We start from the raw sequence: 24,267 nt of genomic DNA, 5'->3' as shown, positions 1-24,267 counted from the left end.
TTTGTGTGTGCGTGCGTGTGCGTGCGTGTGCGTGCGTGTGTGTATGTATGTATAGGTGTATGTATAAATATATATGTATATATATCAGGGGGGTGGGGAAAAATCGATTCGAAATTGAATCACGATTCTCACGTTGTGCGATTCAGAATCGATTCTCATTTTTAAAAAATCCAATTTTTTAAATTTTTTTTAATTTTTTTTTATCAATCCAACAAAACAATACACAACACTACCATAACAATGCAATCCAAGTCCAAAACCAAACCTGACCCAGCAATACTCAGAACGGCAATAAACAGAGCAATTGACAGAAGACACAAAAACGACACAGAACAAACCAAAGGTAGTAAAATCAATCAATCAATCAATGTTTACTTATATAGCCCTAAATCACTAGTGTCTCAAAGGGCTGCACAAACCACCACGACATCCTCGGTAGGCCCACATAAGGGCAAGGAAAACTCACACCCAGCTAAACAAAGATGAATATTATCAACAACAGTATCAATATTAGTTATAATTTCCGCATAGCAGTGATTAAAAATCCCTCATTGACATTATCATTAGACATTTTTAAAAATAAAAAAAAAGAACAATAGTGTCACCGTGGCTTACACTTGCATCGCTTCTCATAAGCTTGACAACACACTGTGTCCAATATTTTCACAAACAAAAAATAAGTCATATTTTTGGTTCGTTTAATATTTAAAACAAATTTACATTATTGCAATCAGTTGATAAAACATTGTCCTTTACAATTATAAAAGCTTTTTAAAAAAAACTACTACTCTGCTTGCATGTCAGCAGACGACTGGGGTAGATCCTGCTGAAATCCTATGTATTAAATGAATAGAGAATCCTTTTGAATCAGGAAAAAAATTGTTTTTGAATCGAGGAATTGTTTTGAATTGAAAAAAAAAATAGATTTTGAATCGAATCGTGACACCAAGAATAGATATTGAATCGAATCGTGGGACACCCAAAGATTCGCAGCCCTAATATATATATGCATGTACAGTATGTATATGTATATATATATATATATATATATATATATATATATATATATATATATATATATATACATATATACATATATATATGTATATATATGTATATATATATATATATATATATATATATATATACATATATATATATGTATATATATATATATATATATATATATATATATATATATATATATATATATATATATTAGGGCTGGGCAACGATTACAAATTTTAATCAAAGTTAATCGCACTATTTGTCCGATTAATCGCGATTAACTGCATTTTATACGCAAAGCCCAATAATGAATTCAAAAGTAGTGTGTAGTGCACCTTTATTGGAATATTCTCCCACATGAACAAAAGCGCCAAAACATTTGTTGTGCAAACACAATTTAAATCAGTCCTTGTTAAACAGTAGCAGTTAAATAGCATATTTTATGAAAATCAACTAAAAAAATGTAAATACAAACTTTTAAGCTTATTGCCACTGCCAGGGTATTTAAGTTATCCTGTTTGTTATGGAAAACAAATATAATCTACATACAAATCTCTGAGCCACAATCATAACATCTTAACAGGCAATTTCTGAGGTAACAGCAGAAACATTTTTTTATCACGGATCTTATGTTTAAAAAAACTATATTATAGGTAGTGGGCTGTTTTAGGGAATTCTAGATCAAATTATCCGTGGTAGCAATATTAATAAATTTGTGTTTATTCTGCGTAGTGCACTTAGAATAATTATGACCATATCTAGGAATTGATATGATGGGAATTTTCAGATTGTTTGCTTGGTGCTTTGATAAACTGAACGCATATACATGGTACTATATTGTGATGTTGTGAGTCAGGGAAGAAAAAGAACTACCCTACCCAGCATGCAACAGGAGTGACGAGCATGCGCGGTAGACCGGTATAGGTTGTGTCGCCATGACGGTATCTTGTATGTTGTGATATGCACGCTCTGAAAGTAAACGTTAAGAACTCAGCTAACACTCCTCGTCTGCATTATTCATAAATAGACAGACAACACATATACTCCGCTGCTTCACAGGCCGCTGGATGTAGCCGGCAAAGTATTCCAATGCTAGCTAGCCGGTCCAGCAAGCACGCGTCATTCAGTCCAAAACGGCCCGATCTATCCACATCCAGAATTGTCTGGCGGTCGTAAGTGATCCCGGAGTGACCACGCTGTAAGCCAGCCATGAAATTTGCAGAATTGTCCGGTATTTTTGCCAAATGTTCCATCTTTACCAAGAGCCCCTCGAAGCCGAAGCTTATCCGGGCGACGCCATCTTGTTAAGAAAAGGCGTTAACAAAATAAAAGCATGTAAATAACATACGCAAATGTGCGATAAAATAATAGTCGGCGTTAATAGATTGATGAGTTAACTCGTAATTAACACATTAATTTGCCCACCCCTAATATATATATATATATATATATATATATATATATATATATATATATATATATATATATATATATATATATATATTTATATATATATATTTATATATATATATTTATATATGTATGTATATATATATTTTTTATATATATATATATATATTTATGTATTTATATATTTACATATATATATATATATACATATAAAATGCACATGCATTAAAAATTAAGTTTATCATAATTTGCAAAAATACTGGGACAACTAGATACAGATGTAATCATTTAGCACCCGCATTGTGTTTGACCACCTATCTCCCACATACAACACTCTCCTTTCAATCATTCAAAAAAGACTCTGCAATTTCGCCTCCAACAAATCACAGGAGTTAGAAACATTCTGGTCACAGTAGGTGGCCAGAATGCCATTTGTGCCATTTGTTTACAACTGAATAGAATGCTAACATGGGGGATTCTGACTGTTTTGGACTGGTGGTAGTCGATCCACAGCAATCGTTCTGCCACACAATACCTCGATGCTAACGAGGGGAAGTCACACATTGTTGTTGGCTTTGACAGTAGGATTGCTCGTTTGCATCAAAACAGTTGTTTTTCTCACTACGATAGGGCGAAACCATCTTTGCCCCGGGCACACCCTCTTGGGTTTGGAGTATAAATATTGGGGGTTTTGGCACCAGCCGCTAGACTAGATCTGAACAATCTAAGTCTATGAGCATAAACTGATGAACCCTACTAAGATGAGTTTATTAAGGATCCCCATTAGTCTACACCGTAGTGGAGACTATTCTTTCTAGGTTCCAGGCAAAAAACATCACATAATCACAAAACAAAAGATCACTATGCAGTACAACATGATCAATAATACAGTTTTGTAGTACAAAAATAGCAACAACAAAAAAACAATAACTTGGAGTTTAGACAATAATGTTCATACCATAAATAAAAAGAGCAATGTAAAAATATGTGTATATTTTTTGAAAAAATAAAGCAAACAACCAATGGCCTACAGTATACCCATTAGTGTACTAAAGTAAAACAATATTCTAACTGATAAAAAAAGTACCATAATGAATCAAATATGGCAAAGTACATACAAAATCAAGATAATGTCAATATAAAAATGATAACCAGAAACAAGAATGAATTTAAGAAAAAAATATGTCAAAAGAAGATATAAATGAATGTCATGAGACATGACATTAGAATAATCTCTTTCTGCAATGATTCTCCTCTCAGTCTATTCTTAAAACCCACTCTGCTGGTGATTGATACCAGATATTGTGGAAGTCGATTCCAGTGAGTGATCGCCCTCTACATAAGTCTTTTTCAAAACAACAGTTTTGGGTTTAAGGTGGGTCAGAGCACCGCTCAGGGCTAGCCTATTACCATAGTTGTGACTGTCACTAGCAACAGCTGACAATACAAATAAGCAGGTTTATGGTATGTATATACGTTTTTAAAAACGTCTTCTAAGACAAACCACATAGTCCAGTTGTGATCAGTTTAATGCCCTGAGATTTTCCACCTCTGGCAGTAACGACAATATCAAGCAAATAAGAAATCCAGAGTCATAGAGAAATTTCTTAAGTACAAAAATTATGACTAAAAAGGTAAAGCTGTGTCTTAATTTGCACTTTAATTTTTATCAACTGTTTAGGTAATAAACATATATTATTAATGATTACTATTAATTCAGTTAAACTTCATTTATTTTAGCACCTTTAAGCTGTAAGTAGGTTTGATATATATTTATTGAATACTGTTAAAATCAAGTACAAGATAACTAGTTCAGTCTTTATATTTGAGTAGGCTTCGGGTACCTCGGTAGTGGTAGAGTTTGGCCCAGGGTCCAAAAGTGTTAAGAATCCGCGTCTTATACAAAAATGTTTATTGCAACTTCGGACACACTTTATCAGAATTTGGCCTCTTTTGCTCTGGCACAACTATTAATTAATGAGTTGAAAGTGTTTCAGTCAACCAGGGAAAAAAGTGTGTTCGGGGGAAAGGCAAGACTGCTTACCTAGTCCTCTGTACACACTTAAATTTTTTTGTAATTTTTTTGCGTCTAAATAAATCCAGTGGGCAATTGCACTCGGAGTGTCCCTTCAATGTGCTAAAAATTCAGTTCTGTCTGCTGCATGTTCCACAACATGGCTAACCACCACAGGTTGGAGGATGAAGCCAATCAATGGATGTGGAGAAAAATGAGTCTCTCTGTAGTGACAGTCGGTAGTAAACATCATTTAAATAGGGCAGTCCGCACCCTTTTACACTCGTTATAAAGCAGTTTTAGTGCAACACGGCCACTAATAGTAGGTGCAATTGTTTTTTATTCAAATGTTTAGCTCTTATTGTTTGGACCTTAGATCAGGTCCTAACTGTTTGTACAAATGTGCACCGATTGACATGTAGCTTTAGCTTTCCACTTTTTCCAGTCGTTGTGGAGGCTGGATTTATGTAAGACCTCCTCAACCAGTGTAATGCAGTGCTGGTGCATTGGCCAAGGATGAACACATCCTGCACATGTTTTCATTTGACTTTAGTTGACACAGCAGGATAGGGATTGTTTTCTATCACAAAAATCCTCTAAAATGGGACCTTTTAATGGCTAAAAAACATAAGACCTGGCAAAAAATTGAATCACCAGTCTAGGAGAATGTTTATCCAGTTATGTAATTTTGTAGAAAAATATTGCATAACTGACATGACACTACACTATTGTCATTTCAAATTACAATTTTCTGAAATAGAAACACTAAGATAAATCAAGAAAATAAATTGTGGTAGTCAGTAACAGTTACATTTTTGGATAAAGCAGAGTAAAAAAAAATATAGAATCAAGCATTGGGAGGAAAAGCCTATGGAATTATGAAAAACAAACAAACAAAAACACAACAACACACCACTATACTTTGTTGCACCACCCCTGGATTTTTAAACAGTTTTCATTTTCTGAGGCATGGACTAATGAGTGACAAACAGAATTCTTCATCAATATTGCTCTAACTTTCTCTGATTGCTGTTGTCAGATTAGCGTTGCAGGTTCAAATCTTGTGATGGCCCATTTTCTTCAATTTCCACCACACATTTGCTATTGAATTGAGATCCGGACTATTTGCAGGCCATGACATTGACCTTACATGTTTATTCAAAGACATTTTTTACAGTTCTTGGTTTATAGCAAAAAGCATTATCATAAAAAAAAAAATCATCGTTCCTCAAACGTCCTTTTCAATTGATGGAATAAGAAAAGTGTCGACAATGTCAATGTAATGTAAGTTTTAGTATTCATTGAAGATGAAATGACAGCCAACTATAACCCCAGTGACATTATTCGACATGCAGCCCCATATCATCAATGATTGTAGAAATGTGCATGTTTTCTTTAAGCGGTAGTCTAGGTGTTAATGGCAACTTTTGTTTACATTTTTTGTATTGAAATTCCATTCACTTTAGGCGGTTTCTTACAGTTTCCAGTTTCTGGCCATTTGTTATTAATTTGTTTTGCTGTGCCTTTTCTGTTTTCAAGACATATTTCTGTAAGTTTTCTATCTTGACACTTAGGTTGTTTCTTTGGTCAACCAGTCTGCTTGCTTTTTGCAACCTTTCCGTGTTGTTTGTACTTGGTCCAAATTTTAGACACAGCTTACTGTGAAAAATTAACATATTTTGCAATATTGCGTGAAGATTGATCTTTTTGAAGAAGTCTGACAATCCTCTTTTGTTTCATTTGACATCTCCCGTGTTGGAGCCATGATTTATGTCAATCATAACAAGAGACTATACACTCGGTTGGCCAGTGAATGTTTTTTAGTGTGTACCCAATACTTGCATTGGTCCTTAAAGTAATGCATGCTCGAGTACGAGTTATTCTCTTGGCTCCAAGTTGACACATTCCTGGGGCCATTTTTGCAGTGGATTGTTCAGGGGCCGCAAGCGAGCTCTTACTCTGTCAGACATCGGAAACAGCATGCAGGCGTTTGCAGTTAAAAATTCTCAACGCTGCAAACTGCACAGATGCAGTCGACTGCCACATCCCTGCATCTTCGTAGTGCAGGACACAAAACAACACACACAGGTCCGCCTCTTCCTTTGTAAAGCCGCTGACTCCTCTTAGAGAAACCTCTGACATTTGAGTCCCTTCAAAGTTTGTGGACTTCCCACTTTGATGTGTGTCCAAGTCAGCTGCAGAGTTGGTTAGTCATCCCTCCTCAGAAGTTCAGCGAGGATGTGTGCTGACACTCCAGTGCACTTTGACGGTAGAGTCTGACACATTTTCATCAATGGCGTCTACAGTGATCAGGGAGAAAAAAAAACATGCTCGCCATTTATAATTGTTGTTTTCGAAAAATTTGGTAAGAGGCACGATGACACGGTTGTCAGTTATTATGTGACTGGAAAACCTACTCAGTTGTTCGGCGTTTTTACGAGTGGGAAACACAAAGTACATTGAATTTGTCAACATGATAACAGTCAGGAGATACATGGATTAAATAGCAGCATTGACAACCACGCAGCACGAATCTCAGCTACAGAAAGCTTATTTCATTTGTTAATAATGAGCTAAACTCATTTTGGATCAGGGGCCACATGGAAAAAAATGAAGTGGGCCGCACTGGTAAAATCCCAGCACAATAACTTTAAAATGAAGAAAACTTCAGATTGTTTTCTTTGTTTAAAAATAGAACAAGCACATTCTGAAAATGTAGAAATTATAATGTTGGTTGTTTTTTTTACACTTACATGTTGCGGTTAATAGTATTCTATCTTTATTTGTCGTTATGTATATTTTCTGAATAAATTACATGAAGATGTTCAATAGTCAACTCATCGGTGTTAATTTTCAATTTATCAAGATAAAAAAATATCAACATTTAAATTACAGGATGTTATTATTATGTGTGGGCTTCACGGTGGAAGAGGGGTTAGTGCGTCTGCCTCACAATACGAAGGTCCGGAGTAGTCTGGGGTTCAATCGCGGGCTCGGGATCTTTCTATGTGGAGTTTGCATGTCCTCCCCGTGAATGCTTCCTCCCACCTCTAAAGACATGCACCTGGGGATAGGTTGATTGGCAACACTAAATTGGCCCTAGTGTGTGAATGTGAGTGTGAATGTTGTCTGTCTATCTGTGTTGGCCCTGCCATGAGGTGGCGACTTCTCCAGGGTGTACACTGCCTTCCGCCCGATTGTAGCTGTGATAGGCACCAGCGCCCCCCGCGACCCCAAAGGGAATAAGCGGTAGAAAAATGGATGGATGGATGTTATTCAAGTAGTTTGCTCATTTTCATGTGTTTTTTAATTTTTTTTTTTACATATGTAGCATCATCTACAAAAATACAAAGAATTGCTATTGCGACATCTCGTGGACACATTTAAAGCAGCAATTTACTTCATTAAAGAATTAGGCTTATTTTTGTACTTGGCAAACTCATCCCGTGGGCTGGAAAATAACTTTTCGCGGGCCTGATTTGTACTGCGGGCCGTACATTTGACACCCAAATCATGTTAGCCCTTTGGAGTAAAAGGTACAAAATATTAGGAACTCCTCTTAGTGGAAGTCAGTGCAGTCAAAGTACTAAAACTGGGCCAGGTTTGTTTCCACAGTGCTATTTTTATGTTATCTCTGCAGCCTTGATTCTCTCTCTGGCTGTACACCGGCCTTCGTGAGTGTGGCGGGTTTGCCCTCCAAAGTGTCCTTGTCGTTATATGTGACCTCATGTGATTATTAATACACCACTTTTTTATGTACCGTAAACGTGAAAAGCAGTCTCGCCCAAGTTCGGCTCGGGCGCACATGCAGCCCTCAGCTCTTACTTTATTGATCCACGACATATTTAAAAAAGATCTCAACATCGCAGCGCATTCATGTGTCTGGAATGATCCAAACGCAAATAAAAAGCATATGGCAAAATGTTCTTCATATCGGAGATTTATAATATAAATAGGGCTGTTGAATGATTTTTTAAAATCAGATTAATCAGGTGCTTGCATAGTTAACATTTACTCATGAAAAGACCCAATTATTTTTACAGATCTGCAATTTTATTGTCAGAATGTCATCCAGGAACATTTTTGACAGGTTTGACTTGAAATTATGTAATTTATTTGCACATACCCTGGCAACAGTTTCATTACATTTTTTTTTCAGGCTTTATTTTGGAGTAAAATTTGCCAACGAGCACAACAATGTCCTCACTCATTTTTGTACTGACATATGCATTGATCTGATCACTGACCGTCTAACGGTTAAGGTGAAAGAGCTTGTACGGTCAAAAATAAAAAATAAATTGCATGATTAATCTTAGTGTAGCATGTTGTCCCTGTGACTGAGTCGGTTCCCTCCGTCTTCCTCTCACCTCCAGAGACATGCACCTGAGAGTAGATTGATTGGCAACACTCAATTGGCCCAAGTGTGTAAATGTGGATGTAATTGTTGTCTGTCTATCTGTATTGGTTCTGCGATGAGGTGGCGACTTGTCTAGGGTGTACCCCACCTTCCGCTCGAATGCAGCTGGGATAGGCTCTAGTGACCCTGGGAGGGACAAGTGGTAGAAAATGGATGGATGGATATTCTATGTGTGTTCATTATTAATGCAAAACTTTTTTGTGATTAGCCACATGAGTTTACTCATTAATTTCGAAAGCCCTAATTATAAAAGCATATTTACTTAAATGAAGTGAAGTGAATTATATTTATATAGCGCTTTTCTCTAGTGACTCAAAGTGCTTTACATAGTGAAACCCAATATCTAAGTTACATTTTAAACCAGTGTGGGTGGCTCTGGGAGCAGGTGGGTAAAGTGTCTTACCCAAGGACACAACGGCAGTGACTAGGATGGCAGAAGCGGGAATCGAACCTGCAACCCTCAAGTTACTGGCACGGCCACTCTACCAACAGAGCTATGCCGCCCAAATAAAAAACAAACACAACAGACACCAAAACAAATCCATTTAATTTATTTGAATAAGCCTCTAAAGTCATCCAGTAGATATAACATTTTAAAATTATTTTGCTGCTGATGATATGTCTAGTATTTTTATTTTGAAAGTCCATACAGTGCATCTGGAAAGTAGTCACAGAGCTTCACTTTGTCCACATTTTGTTATTTTACGGCCTTATTACGGCCATATTTGTCCTCAAAATTCTAATGATAATAACCCATAATGACAATGTGAAAAGTTTTTTTTTTTTAAGAGTATTAATGATGAAAATACACATGTACATAAGTATTGACAGCCTTTGCTCAATACTTTGTTGATGCACATTTGGCAGCAATTACAGTCTTTTTGAGTACGATGCCACAAGCTTGCCACAACTATCTTTGGGCAGTCTTGCCCATTCTTCTTTGCAGCACCTCACAAGCTCCATCAAGTTTGATGGGAAGCGGTGGTTTTCATCCAGGATGGGGCGGCATAACTCGGTTGGTAGAGTGTCCGTGCCAGCAACTTGAGGGTTGCAGGTTCGATTCCCGCTTGTGCCATCCTAGTTACTGCCGTTGTGTCCTTGGGCAAGACACTTTACCCACCTGCTCCCAGTGCCACCCACACTGGTTTAAATGTAACTTAGATATTGAGTGTTACTAAGTAAAGCGCTTTGAGTCACTTGAGAAAAGCGCTATATAAATATAATTCACTTCACTTCATGTATTCCTTAATCAGCTATTTCGATACAGGACAGAGGTGTCCTAAGTTCCCACACAGTACACATTAGGAGACGGGAAGTGTAACTGCCCATAGTCGTGCATAGGGATTGGCACCTTTCACATTTGAACTGCACAATTATAGCCATAATAATAGTTAGGATGATGTTTTTATCAATATTGAAATCATAATGATTATTGATTATGATTATCAATTATGTTTGGTAAATCAGTGTTGGGGGAGGGGGATTGAACACGACACCATTATGTAATTTTGTAATTAAAATGTCTAATAAAAAGTCAAAATAAATGCTCTCCTTGTATTTAAAGGCAAATGTTTGTGTTTGTGTTCATTGTTTTGAGACACTTGTGAGTTAGGGCTATATCAATGAACATTGATGGATTGATTGTAAGTATCAACTTGTCTGTTTTTTCTCATCGTAGTACATCAAACCTTTTAGCTCCATTTTTTGCACTGCAAAACATTCACAAAACGCTATGTCACGTGAACTATTTTTTTAAAATAACAACTGTCATTAAAACAAACATACAAATAATGTAAAATTAAAAATGGTGTTAACTTTTCAATATCAATTTAAAACACAAAGCAGTTTAGCCAATGAAGATAAAGTCAAAGAAACCAAGCTTTTTTCTTCTCCAACATTATGTGGATCAGTGCAAGACTTCAGCCAACACAAATAGGAGTGATACCTCTCACATTGAATACGCAAGCAACAACTCCGCGACTGAGAAAGTTAGCAATTAGATAAAGGACGTGTGACCATCCCAGTAAACAAACAGCAAGACATTATAAACAAGTTGTGTCAATGTTCCCTCAACATCGTTTTACAGATCGCCTGTTACCTATTTCCTCTACGAGTCAGGGCAGGTGAGTGAAGGAGCGGGCCAGTGACACAACGCTATGTTGCACTTTTTAAAAATGAAAACAAAATCCAATATTTTTCTCCTCCGCTGTTTGATTTTTGAGTGGGCAGATGAGTCTGTCTCCAATATTGTCCACACCTGCCGCCATCTAATAACAGCAGTACGGTCACACGCCGAGACATTACGGAAGTGAAGCGAGTGAAAGGAATTGAAACGAGCGATCGGCCGTAGTAACCACGGGACAAGTTTGTTAATGTTAATAATACTAATAATGTTAATCTGTGATTGAGTTTTGGGATCATACACATTGGCCTCCGGCATGGAAAGGCGCACGCTTCACAGGTCTGTTCTCGACCGCCGCGGTTTAGAAAGTGCTTGATTTGATATGCACCGCAGCCTGCGTGTTTTTAAATTTTCATATCCCCGGTGATCAACCTAATTTAATCGTGGCAGCCAAAATCGTGATCGTCATTAAAATGTAATTAATTGTGCAGCCCAAGGGCAGCATGGTGTCACAGGGGTTAGTACAGGTGCCTTACAATACAAAGGTCCTGGGTTCGATCCTGGGCTCGGGATCTATCTATGTGGAGTTTGCATGTTTGCATGGGTCCCTCCGGGTACTCCGGCTTCCTTCCACCTCCAAAGACATGCACCTGGGTTTAGGCTGATTAGCAACACCAAATTGGTCCTAGTGAATGAATGTGAGTGTGAATGTTGTCTGTCTGTGTTGGCCCTGCAATGAGGTGGCGACTTATCCAGGGTGTACTCCGCCTTCCGCCCGTGTGCAGCTGTAGCTTTGATGGGCCCCTACCAAGTTGTAGAAAATGGATGGATGGATGTGCAGCCCTAATATATTGCCACCTATTGTTTACACTTTTGTTAGACATTAACTGTCTGCCATTTTATTTTTCTGTACATACTATGCTATATTATTATTTATAAATTATCATAAACAGGTGAATCAAATGTGTTTTTTTTCTGGGGAAAAAACTGTTTATTTATGTAGAGAAAATAAGCAAATGGGCGGGTTTTTCCACTATTTTATTTTTTTTTTTTTAATCTGTGAGTACCCAGGTGGAGATTTACTGTATTATTTGAAAACACTCTGCCCGGCAGCGCCTTTAGTGGCCAAAAAGGTGGTGACATATGTTTTTGGTGTTGTTTTTACAATATACTGTATGTCGACATATATGTAACTCCCTTACTAATACTCTACCAAGTTCCTATTTACACAACAAAACTTAAATATCGACAAGCTTCACATTTCCCAAGACAAAGATGGCTTCCTGCTTGTGGCCGTTCAGACATGTGTGTCTCGCTTGGAAGCACAGTGTGAAAAGCTGTGATCACGTTAGGGCAGAGAGCCATGAATAGGGACGGCTGAACAACGGGGGCACCTCTTAATGCAGAGCTGGTGGCGAGCACGCGCAACATTCGCCCAACACACACACCTACCAACCATTGTCTTTACCAGCTAGCGAACTTCCTACAAACTTCTTTTTTTCTTTTACTCTGTCTTTTTGCCTAACTGTAGTTCTTCTGTACGTGAAACCAGGCTGGAGTGAATGAAAAGCGTTCGGGGGCGGGGAGAGAACGAGGAGGGGGAAACAAATAAGTTTGTCCTCCAACTCCCAAGAGCCGCCAGAGAGGTCACAAGAACAACACCCAATCCCGGAGCGGTTCCCATGGCGACCAGTGTGGTGGCGGACAATGAGGGTGAGGGAGAGAGAGTGATGAAAGAGAGTTAGAGGAAAGGGCAGGCGGCTGGCGTCAGGGTTCAGTTGGTGGATACGAAGGGGGTTTTGGGGGGATGCTTTTAAAGGACAGTACCAAGTAACACCAGAACTGTTAAGTTTCATTGTAGACTCGGATCCCACGATGCCGACAAGCGTTCTATAGTGCAACCGTCATTAATGATACATTTGAATCACAAAATATTTTAACACAACAACCAGAAATGTCAATGGATACATAGATAATAGCAGAGGTGATGGTGGAAAACAAATATGTAGGACTGTGATTAATTCATAATCAAGGAAGAAAAATATAATTTAAAATGGAGCAAAGCAAGGACAAGTTGGGCTAGGACGACTCCCCAAGGAGTGGAGAGGTGAAAAAAACATACAAAAAAAATACCTGCGAGGTATCAAAAGGCTTCTGCACCAGAAGTTGAAAATTCGAAGGTTGAATATTTTTTTGTGTGGTCACACAATTTTCCAAATTAGATCAAAATCAATTTTTTAATTGTGATTAATTGCAATAAATTGCGGGTAATCACTTGCGTGGATAATTGAAATGAACTGTAAAAAGTGTCAGAATGTCATACAGTACATGAACGTTTTAAAAAAATGGTTTTAATGTTTGGGACAGCGTGGCTCGGTTGGTAGAGCGGCCGTGCTAGCTGAACCTGAGGATTCCTGGTTCGATCCCCATCATCCCCCATCCTAGACATGTCCGTTGTCCTTGAGCAAGACTCTTTACCATTGCTCCTGCGATTTGGGCAGGGGTAGGGAACCTATGGCTCTAGAGCCAGATGTGGCTCTTTTGATGTCAGCATTTGGCTCTCAGATAAATCTCAGCTGACATTGCTTAACACGATAAGTAATGAATAATTCCGCTGGTAATCACAATGTTAAAAATAATGTTCAAAATATAAAACATTCTCATGCATTTTAATCCATTAATCCGGTTTCTACCGCACTTGTTCAAAAAGTTGCATTAATGGTAAGAAGTATTTTATTTATTGTTGGTTAGCCTCAGAGTAACACTTATTAAAAAGAATAGAAGACTTATTATACTCTAAAAATGTTGGTCTTTCTTAAAAATGCACGCATATAAAAATGCATGCACTACGCCATGCCGGGGCGGCATGGCGTAGTGCATGCATTTTTATATGCGTGCATGGCGGCATGGCGTAGTGGGTAGAGCGGCCGTGCCAGAAACCTGAGGGTTGCAGGTTCGCTTCCCACCTATTGACATCCAAATCTCTGCCGTTGTGTCCTTGGGCAGGACACTTCACCCCTGCCACTGCCATTCACACTGGTGAATGAATGATGAATGAATGATTGGTGGTGGTTGGAGGGGCCGTAGGCGCAAACTAGCAGCCACGTTTCCGTCAGTCTACCCCAGGGCAGCTGTGGCTACAAATGTAGCTTACCACCACCAGGTGTGAATGAATGATGGGTTCCCACTGCTCTGTGAGTGCTTTGAGTATCGAACAATAGGAAAGCGTGATATAAATCTAATCCATTATTATTATTATTATTATTATTATTATAGTTGTATTCAGTGTTAAAAAAAAAAAATTATATGGCTCTCACGGAAATATTTAAAAAAATATTTGGTTTGTTTGATTGATTGATTGATACTTTTATTAGTAGATTGCACAGTACAGTACATATTCCGTACAATTGACCACTAAATGGTAACACCCGAATAAGTTTTTCAACTTGTTTAAGTCGGGGTCCACGTTAATCAATTCATGGCTCTCTCAGCCAAAAAGATTACCGACCCCTGGTTTAGGGCCATGCATAGAAGTTCCTGCCCTCAGTGTGTGAATGGGTGATTGTAGAACTAGTGTCAAAGCGCTTTGAGTACCTTGAAGGTAGGAAAGCGCTATACAAGTATAACCCATTTAAATGTTTTACTTGAATGCACGCCGTTAATTTGCCTAAAAAGTATGTTGTAATAATTCTGCAATTATATTGCAAATAAGAAGGTACTGTACTAATGTAAACCAAAAAACAATGTACCAAACACATCCATAAGCATAACTTATGTCTGCATTTTATCTTTCTATAACCAGCAAACAAGCTTATTGAAATGTTCAGATGACCGAACAGCCGAGAGTTTTTTTTTTTTTTACTAATACACACGTTAAAAGTGCAATTTGAACTATGATGATCTACATTTCTAAGAAAATAGAATAAAGATCATGTCAAGCAGAAAAATTGCTGTTTATTTCAATGATTTCCCCTAAAATACTCATTGAAGCTATAAAGTGTGTTTTATCTGATTTCTCAATTAATAGAACAAACTAAGGATTACTAAAATAACTGATAGCTGCAGCCCTAGTTAACTTTGACAGCCCTCATATTTTTAATAAGAAAAGCTAAAAATAAGTTTCAATATGTTTAAAAACGTAGGTTTTTCTGCTATTATTTTTGACATTTTCTCATGACGTTGTGCCTTTGGGCTTTATTTCTTTCATTTTTGCTGGAGTTTTTTTGGTATAATTTTATTTATACACTGTGCAGAGAATCAATAGAAAAAAATCAGCTGGCTGTATGGCCTTTATTTAAGACTCATGTTGGCAAAGACAGCGATCAGTGTAGAATGGAGATGTGGAAAGAAGAGACACTTTGGTTTCCCTTATCTTGAGTTCTTAATTGAATTCAACAGTGATTCTTACCTTTTTATTCATGTTACCTGCACTAGAATCTTTTTTGGCTCCATTGTGAGTTTTTTTTTTGCAGTAAATATTGTAAAGATTTATGGGGTAACTGTGTCAGTTAGCAAATAACTATAGAGTCAGCTAATGATGACGTCATGGAGGGCGATGGAACTGGGGGAAATGAGTTCTGGGAGTTAAGCGCAGGCAAACTGGCATTTTTGCAATAAAGACACGTTACAAACACATGGACTCGCTCAGTGTATTAATAACACAAAAAGACTGCTGAGTAACCAACATGTGATGGACTGGTGTAAACATACTGAGACCCTTATTTTATTCAGTGCAGCCCATTAAAGTGCAGCACTTTTATTTTGAAGGCCACAAGTGTGTTGTTGTTGTTGACGAGGAGATGCAAGTATCAATACAGGGCCAAATTCATGGCTGCTGTCTTTTCTTTATGTGAAGTGAAGTGAATTATATTTATATAGCGCTTTTCTCTAGCGACTCAAAGCGCTTTACATAGTGAAACCCATTTTTAAACCAGTGTGGGTGGCACTGGGAGAAGGTGGGTAAAGTGTCTTGCCCAAGGACACAACGGCAGTGACTAGGATGGCGGAAGCGGGAATCGAACCTGCAACCCTCAAGTTGCTGACACGGCCGCTCTACCAACCGAGCTATACCGCCCCACATGTGAAACTTTCACAAAATCAGCAATCATCTTTATAAGGTATTGCATACACAAGTTTGTTATACGCGACTGTAACGGATGCCAGCTAGTGTAACTGTGTTTAAGTTGTGTCAGCTTTACTTCTCAATGACTTAACAGCCGTGTGGACATATTTGCGGACTTTTCTGAGTTGTTCACATCAAGCCCTATTTTCTGTTTGTTCTTAAGTCTTTTTAGGTGCTTGAAATCATGCACATTTCTCCTATATTTATTCTATATCCAGCCTGCGGACACACCCACCCCACGTATCTCATAGCTAAAGGGCTTGAGTCATGAATGAAGGCAGGCTCATTACTAATGGAGCGACGTAGCTCGTTCGGTTGAGCAGCAACTTAAGAGTTCCAAGTTTGATTTGCCGTTGTGTCCTTGGGCAGGACACCTGACCCACCTGCTTTTAGTGCCACCCACACTGGTTTAAATGTAGCTTAAAGATGTAGATAATTAATTTCACCATGTAAAACGCTTTGAGTCTCGAGAGAAAAAGTGCTATTTAGATATAATTTTATTCACTTCGCTAATGAGGCAGATTTTGCACTGATGCCTTTTTTTGGCTGTGTGAAAATGTCAACATGTTTATTTGTCATGGCAATTTTAAAAAGTACAACAACATGTTTTTACTGTCAACCCGTCCAAGAAAGACGGATACAATATGAAAGGGGATAGACAGGATAGAAGGGCTGATGGGGCGCCACATGGGCGGTACCCCATGAAAGATAGAAAAGAGAAAAACATGCGGGAAGAGGGAGAAAACAAACCACTCCCAACTGTGCTCGTGTAGGGCTGGTGGGTAGTAGGGGGGGTGTAGCAGTGGGCAAAATATGATGTTTGGGTTAGGGCGCGTAGATACATTCCATTGCTTGTCTACTTATCCGACAAACCCTGTTTCCATATGAGTTGGGAAATTGTGTTAGACGGAATACAATGATTTGCAAATCATTTTCAACCCATATAACCAGAATATGCTACAAAGACAACGTATTTGATGTTCAAACTGATAAACATTTTTTTTTTGCAAATAATCATTACCTTTAGAATTTGATGCCAGCAACACGTGACAAAGAAGTTGGTAAAGGTGGCAATAAAGACTGATAAAGTTGAGGAATGCTCATCAAACACTTATTTGGAACATCCCACGGGTGTGCAGGCGAATTGGGAACAGGTGGGTGCCATGATTGGGTATAAAAACATCTCCCCAAAAAATGCTCAGTCTTTCACAAGAAAGGATGGGGCGAGTTACATCCCTTTGTCCACAACAGAGTGAGCAAATAGGCAAACGTATCTCAAAGTGCGATTGCAAGAAATTTAGGGATTTCAACATCTACAGTCCATAATATCATCAAAAGGTTCAGAAAATCTGGAGAAATCACTCCACGTAAGCGGCATGGCCAGAACAACATTGAATGATCGTGACCTTCGATCCCTAGGCTTAGACGGCACTGTATCTAAAACCGACATCAATCTCTAAAGGATATCACCACGTGGGCTCAGGAACACTTCAGAAAAACACTGTCACTAAATACAGTTTGTCGCTACATCTGTAAGTGCAAGTTAAATGTCTACTATGTAAAGCGAAAACCATTTATCGACAACATCCAGAAACGTCGCCGACTTCTCTAGGCCCGAGATCATGTAAGATGAACTGATGCAAAGTGGAAAAGTGTTCTGTGGTCTGACGAGTCCACATTTTAAAAAGTTTTTGGAAATATTCACCATTGTATCATCCGGACCAAAGGGAAAGCAAACCATCCAGACTGTTATCGACGCAAAGTTCAAAATCCATCGTCTGTGATGGTATGGGGGTGTATTAGTGCCCAAGGCATGGGTAACTTACACATCTGTGAAGGCACCATTAATGCTGAAAGGTACATACAGGTTTTGGAACAACATAAGCTGCCATCTGAGCGCCGTCTTTTTCATGGACGCCCCTGCTTATTTCATCAAGACAATGCCAAGCCAAATCCAGCACGTGTAACAACAGCGTGGCTTCGTAAAAAAAAGAGTGCGGGTACTTTCCTGGCCCACCTGCAGTCCAGATCTGTCACCCATCGAAAATGTGTGGCGCATTATGAAGCGTAAAATATGACGGCAGAGACCCCGGACTGTTGAACGACTGAAGCTCTACATAAAACAAAAATTGGGAAAGAATTCCACTTTCAAAGCTTCAACAATTAGTTTCCTCAGTTCCCAAACATTCATTGAGTGTTGTTAAAAACAAAGAATATGTAACACAGTGGTGAACATGCCCTTTCCCAACTACTTTGGCACGTGTTGCAGCCATGAAATTCAAAGTTAATTATTATTTACAAAAAAATAAATAATGTTTATTAGTTTGAACATCAAATATCTTGTCTTTGTAGTGCATTCAATTGAATATGGGTTGAAAAAGATTTTCAATTCATTGTATTCCGTTTATATTTACATCCAACACAATTTCCCAACTCATGGAAACGGGGATTTTATTCGTACATTGCTGGTCTTCAAATGTATCATAATTTTGCCTTGCTGAGCAGAAAGTTTCTCTGAGATGTTGAGTACCTTGAAGGTAGAAAAGCGCTATACAAGTACAACCCATTTATGTATCCAGCTTGCGATTTAGTTTCGAATTCGCAACAGTTTGAGTGCCTACAGCCCTGTCCATCCCAGCTTCTGGGTACTTTGAACGGCTGCCCTCTTCTTCCGAATTTGTCGATACACCAGGGCAACGCTCAATCTAATCAGCGGATGCCCTGTTATCATCATTCCAATTCGTTAGAAACATTTTCTGTGTCCTTAACGGAAATAATTGCAAGCACAAACGCCTCTCCACTTTTCCTACGCGTCCATCTTGTGTCCACCAGAAACATTCTCTCAGGACAGTTGGGTAACCAAAACCACAGCTTCTTGTCAAGAAAATGTTGTTAATTGCGTTGAAAGACAGGTCCATCCATTCCATGTTTAGCTTTGGAAAACATTACGGAGAGTGGCTGCAAAGAAGTTGAAACAAGACGAGAAAAGATAAAGAAGCAAGGGAGAGAACGATGACGGGGAGGAAGGAAATTGTCAACCTTTGTTGAGAGCATGCAGGAACAAGAAAATTAGAGAACATGGGTGTTTTACTAGTACTTCTCCTAATGTTATTAAAATCCATGAAAAGAATAACACTTTAATTTTGATAAGTTTGCATCAATCCAGGCAGTACTAGTCATGTGTAAGCGTGTCGCCATAGTGATGTAGTGCGCGTGTGCACGCTACAACAGCGTCTTCTTTGGGCTTGATGTAACTATGTAGATGAAACTTTATTTACCTATTTTACCCACCCTGATGTTATTTGTGATGTTAACAGGTTTGTTTAGTACACGTGTTTGTTAAGCAGTGACACGTAAGGATGTGCTTTGACAGTTTAGTGTGTGTGTGTGTGTGTGTGTGTGTGTGTGTGTGTGTGTGTGTGCGTGCGTGCGTGCGTGCGTGCGTGCGTGCGTGCGTGTGTGTGCGAGTGTGTGTGTGTGTGCTTGTGAGGAGGAGTGTGACAGCTGACAGTTTGATAATAGCCTTTACAAAAGTAAATCAAAACAACTGATAGATGCTACATAATATATATATATATATATATATATATATATATATATATTTATATATTTATATATATATATATATATATATATATATATATATATATATATATATATATATATATGTATATATATGTATATGTAGGTGTGGGAAAAATCACAAGACTACTTCATCTCTACAGAACTGTTTCATGAGGGGTTCCCTCAATCATCAGGAGATTTAATGGAAGCATTCACATACAATGGTTTATATAGGGCACATAGTGGGTGGGTACAGGCAGGCGTAGGGTGTGGTGATTGGCTCATGTGTTACCTAGGAGGTGTTTCCGTCTGTGGCGGCATGTTGAAATGATTTCACTGCGCTTGTTGAGGGATGATAGATCTGGATGATATATAATTAACAGTTTGTCTTTTAAGCATAGGTTGCATCTTTTATTACCACTGTTGTAAGTTGTGCTGGATGCAAGAATTTGCCATGTTATTGTATATTCAACATTATTGTATTTGAGGTTACAAATGTGCTTGCTGAGTTCTGTAGAATTCCGCAAAGTCTGGTTTCTAAAGGAGGCTTTGTGATTATTCCATTATATATCATCCAGATCTATCATCCCTCAACAAGCGCAGTGAAATCATTTCAACATGCCGCCACAGACGGAAACATCTTTTAGGTAGCACATGAGCCAATCACCACACCCTACGCCTGCCTGTACCCATCCACTATGTGCCCTATATAAACCATTGTATGTGAATGCTTCCATTAAATCTCCTGATGATTGAGGAAACCCCTCATGAAACAGTTCTGTAGAGATGAAGTAGTCTTGTGATTTTTCCCACACCTACATATTGTGCTCTACCACGGTATCGAGCACTATTCTCTGGATAATCCAATCAAGACATATATATATATATATATATATATATATACATATATATATATATATATATATATATATATATATATATATATATATATATCCATCCATTATCTACCGCTTATTCCCTTTTGGGGTCGCGGGGGGCGCTAGCGCCTATCTCAGCTACAATCGGGCAGAAGGCGGGGTACATATATATATACATATATATATATATATATATATATATATATATATATATATATATATATATACAGGGACGGTGTGGCGCAGTGGGAGATTGGCCGTGTGCAACCCGAGAGTCCCTGGTTCAATCCGCACCTAGTACCAACCTCGTTACGTCCGTTGTGTCCTGAGCAAGACACTTCACCCTTGCTCCTGATGGGTGCTGGTTAGCTCCTTGCATGGCAGCTCCCTCCATCCGTGTGTGAAAGTGTGTGTGAATGGGTGAATGTGGAAGTAGTGTCAAAGCACTTTGAGTACCTTGAAGGTAGAAAAGCGCTACACATTTACCATTTATTATTTATATATATATATATATATATATATATATATATATATATTTATATATATATATATATATATATATATATATATATATATATCTATATATATATATATTTATATATTTATATATATATATTTATATATATATATATTTATATATATATATATATATATATATATATATATATATATATATATATATATAATTAGGGGTGTGGAAAAAAATCGATTCAAATATGAATCGAATCGAAAACGTGCGGTTCAGAATCGATTCTCTTTTTTTTTTAAATAGATTTTTATTTTATTTATTTATTTATTTTATTTTTTTATCAATCCAACAAACCATTACACAGCATTACCATAACAATGCAATCCAATTCCAAAACCAAACCTGACCCAGCAACACTCAGAACTGCAATAAACAGAGCAACTGAGAGGAGACACAAACACGACACAGAACAAACCAAAAGTAGTGAAACAAAAATGAATATTATCAACAACAGTATCAATATTAGTTATAATTTCAGCATAGCAGTGATTAAAAATCCCTCATTGACATTATCATTAGACATTTATAAAAATAAAAAAAAGAACAATAGTGTCACAGTGGCTTACACTTGCATCGCATATCATAAGCTTGACAACACACTGTGTCCAATATTTTCACAAAGATAAAATAAGTCCTATTTTAGTTAAAACAAATTTACATTATTGCAATCAATTGATAAAACAGTGTCCTTTACAATTATAAATGCTTTTTAAAAAAATCTACTACTCTGCTTGCATGTCAGCAGACTGGGGTAGATTCTGCTGAAATCCTATGTATTGAATGAATACAAAATCGTTTTGAATCGGAAAAATATCGTTTTTGAATCAAGAATCGAATCGAATCTAAAAAATCGATATATTATCGGATCGTGACGCCAAGAATCGATATTGAATTGAATCGTTGGACACCCAAAGATTCGCAGCCCTAATATATATATATATATATATATATATATATATATATATATATATATATATATATATATATATATATATATATCCATCCATCATCTTCCGCTTATCCGAGGTCGGGTCGCGGGGGCAGCAGCCTAAGCAGGGAAGCCCAGACTTCCCTATCTCCAGCCACTTCGTCTAGCTCTTCCCGGGGGATCCCGAGGCGTTCCCAGGCCAGCCGGGAGACATAGTCTTCCCAACGTGTCCTGGGTCTTCCCCGTGGCCTCCTACCAGCTGGACGTGCCCTAAACACCTCCCTAGGGAGGCGTTCGGGTGGCATCCTGACCAGATGCCCGAACCACCTCATCTGGCTCCTCTCGATGTGGAGGAGCAGCGGCTTTACGTTGAGCTCCTCCCGGATGGCAGAGCTTCTCACCCTATCTCTAAGGGAGAGACCCGCCACACGGCGGAGGAAACTCATTTCGGCCGCTTGTACCCGTGATCTTATCCTTTCGGTCATGACCCAAAGCTCATGACCATAGGTGAGGATGGGAACGTAGATCGACCGGTAAATTGAGAGCTTTGCCTTCCGGCTCAGCTCCTTCTTCACCACAACGGATCGATACAACGTCCGCATTACTGAAGACGCCGCACCGATCCGCCTGTCGATCTCACCATCCACTCTTCCCCCACTCGTGAACAAGACTCCTAGGTACTTGAACTCCTCCACTTGGGGCAGGGTCTCCATATATATATATATATATATATATATATATATATATATATATATATATATATATATACATATACATATATATATATATATATTAAATAGTCACAGGTGAAATGTATTCAACGTCTGTTAGTCCCAGGATGTCCAAATGCGGCCCATTTGTGTATTTTATGCGGTGCAGTCACACCCTCCTTCTTTTTTTCACACACGCATGAGACACAGCAGGTAAACGATGTGCATTTGGATTATTAATATTTGATTCGGGGTGGCATTATGGCCTTTTTATCGTCATCCAGGCGTCTCCAAAAGAAGCAATCAGAACAGTTTATTCATAGATGGCTTTCTGGAAGTTTCTTTTATCATTATAACATGTGTGGCGTACACTGCATCCAAACTTCAGGTGCAATATAATGTTTCACCTTGCCACGGCGCTGGACGTATTTATTTAGCGTAAGAACTAAACTATTTAAGTCAATGTGAGACTACATGAGAATGCTATATCTGACTGGTAATGTCCCGCATTTACGGCTTGCTTGAGGCAGAATGCGCCTCTTGGATGAAAGCGCGCAATTGTGCACGTTTTGTGACATAAGCAAAGGAAAGTATAGGGCCCGTAGGGGGGGCATGGTGTAGTGGGTAGAGCGGCCGTGCCAGAAACCTGAGGGTTGCAGGTTCGCTCCCCACCTATTGACATCCAAGTCTCTGCCATTGTGTCCTTGGGCAGGACCCTTCACCCTTGCCCCCGGACCACTCACACTGGTGAATGAATGATGAATGAATGATTGGTGGTGGTCGGAGGGGCCGTAGGCGCAAACTGGCAGCCACGCTTCCGTCAGTCTACCCCAGGGCAGCTGTGGCTACAGATGTAGCTTACCACCACCAGGTGTGAATGAATGATGGGTTCCCACTTCTCTGTGAGCGCCTAGAGTATCTAGTAATAGAAAAGCGCGATATAAATCTAATCCATTATTATTATTATTATTATTATTATAGTGCCTTGTGGTGTACGACGGATTACTTATGGATTTGTGGTCACTGGTTCTAGCCCTGGACAGACTGGATGACCATACTGTTTGGCCGTATGGAACCAAAAATAATTAGGCAATTTTTTTGGTCTTAAACTGGGGTGTGCAAATTCTGAGATATTACTGTACCCATAATTTGTTTTCATACCCATAGATCGGCTACAGGTGCACCTCATGGTACAGACCCTAAAAAGGAAAAAATGCAAGGAATAGTGAGTAGTCCCCGCTTCATATCATATTTCCTCTTGTATTGTCTCAGAGGATACCGAACAAACTATTTGTCCTCAGTGAACCTGTCAAACATTTATTTCAAAGACAACAACGCCGCATCTCAACCTGTGCTCTGTCCACAGAAGTGTACTAGGGAACCCTGCTTGGCCTGTCGCACCCACTCTAGTCACCTTAAAAGGTGTTCTTCCACACCGAACTCATCTAAACAGGCCCTCAAGGGCCTTGAGACAAAGAGGCCTTTCCTAAACCGTCCCCCCAAAGTTGGACATCCCTTAAACAATGCAGGGGAGGTAAGGTTTTTTAAGGCGTGTTCGTTGAGCG

General features: G+C 38.6%; 1 protein-coding gene across 4 annotated transcripts in view; it reads left to right on the top strand.

The window, feature by feature from the left end:
• zbtb4 (zinc finger and BTB domain containing 4) overlaps window positions 1-24,267 on the top strand; it is a 50,118-nt gene that overhangs the window by 12,647 nt on the left and 13,204 nt on the right. For 2 of the 4 annotated variants that reach the window (XR_009808403.1, XR_009808404.1), the window contains exons 3-4: window positions 23,870-23,927; window positions 24,069-24,236. The exons of the other annotated variants lie outside the window; for them this stretch is intronic. The gene's annotated coding sequence lies outside the window, so the exon portion shown is untranslated. The remainder of the gene's footprint in view (window positions 1-23,869; window positions 23,928-24,068; window positions 24,237-24,267) is intronic. 4 annotated transcript variants of the gene reach the window in all.

The sequence above is a fragment of the Nerophis ophidion genome, linkage group LG10 (genome assembly GCF_033978795.1).
Source record: "Nerophis ophidion isolate RoL-2023_Sa linkage group LG10, RoL_Noph_v1.0, whole genome shotgun sequence".
Lineage (NCBI taxonomy): Eukaryota > Metazoa > Chordata > Actinopteri > Syngnathiformes > Syngnathidae > Nerophis > Nerophis ophidion.
The sequence above is the reverse complement of the archived record's forward strand: the minus strand, read 5'-3'. Positions and strand labels throughout refer to the sequence as shown.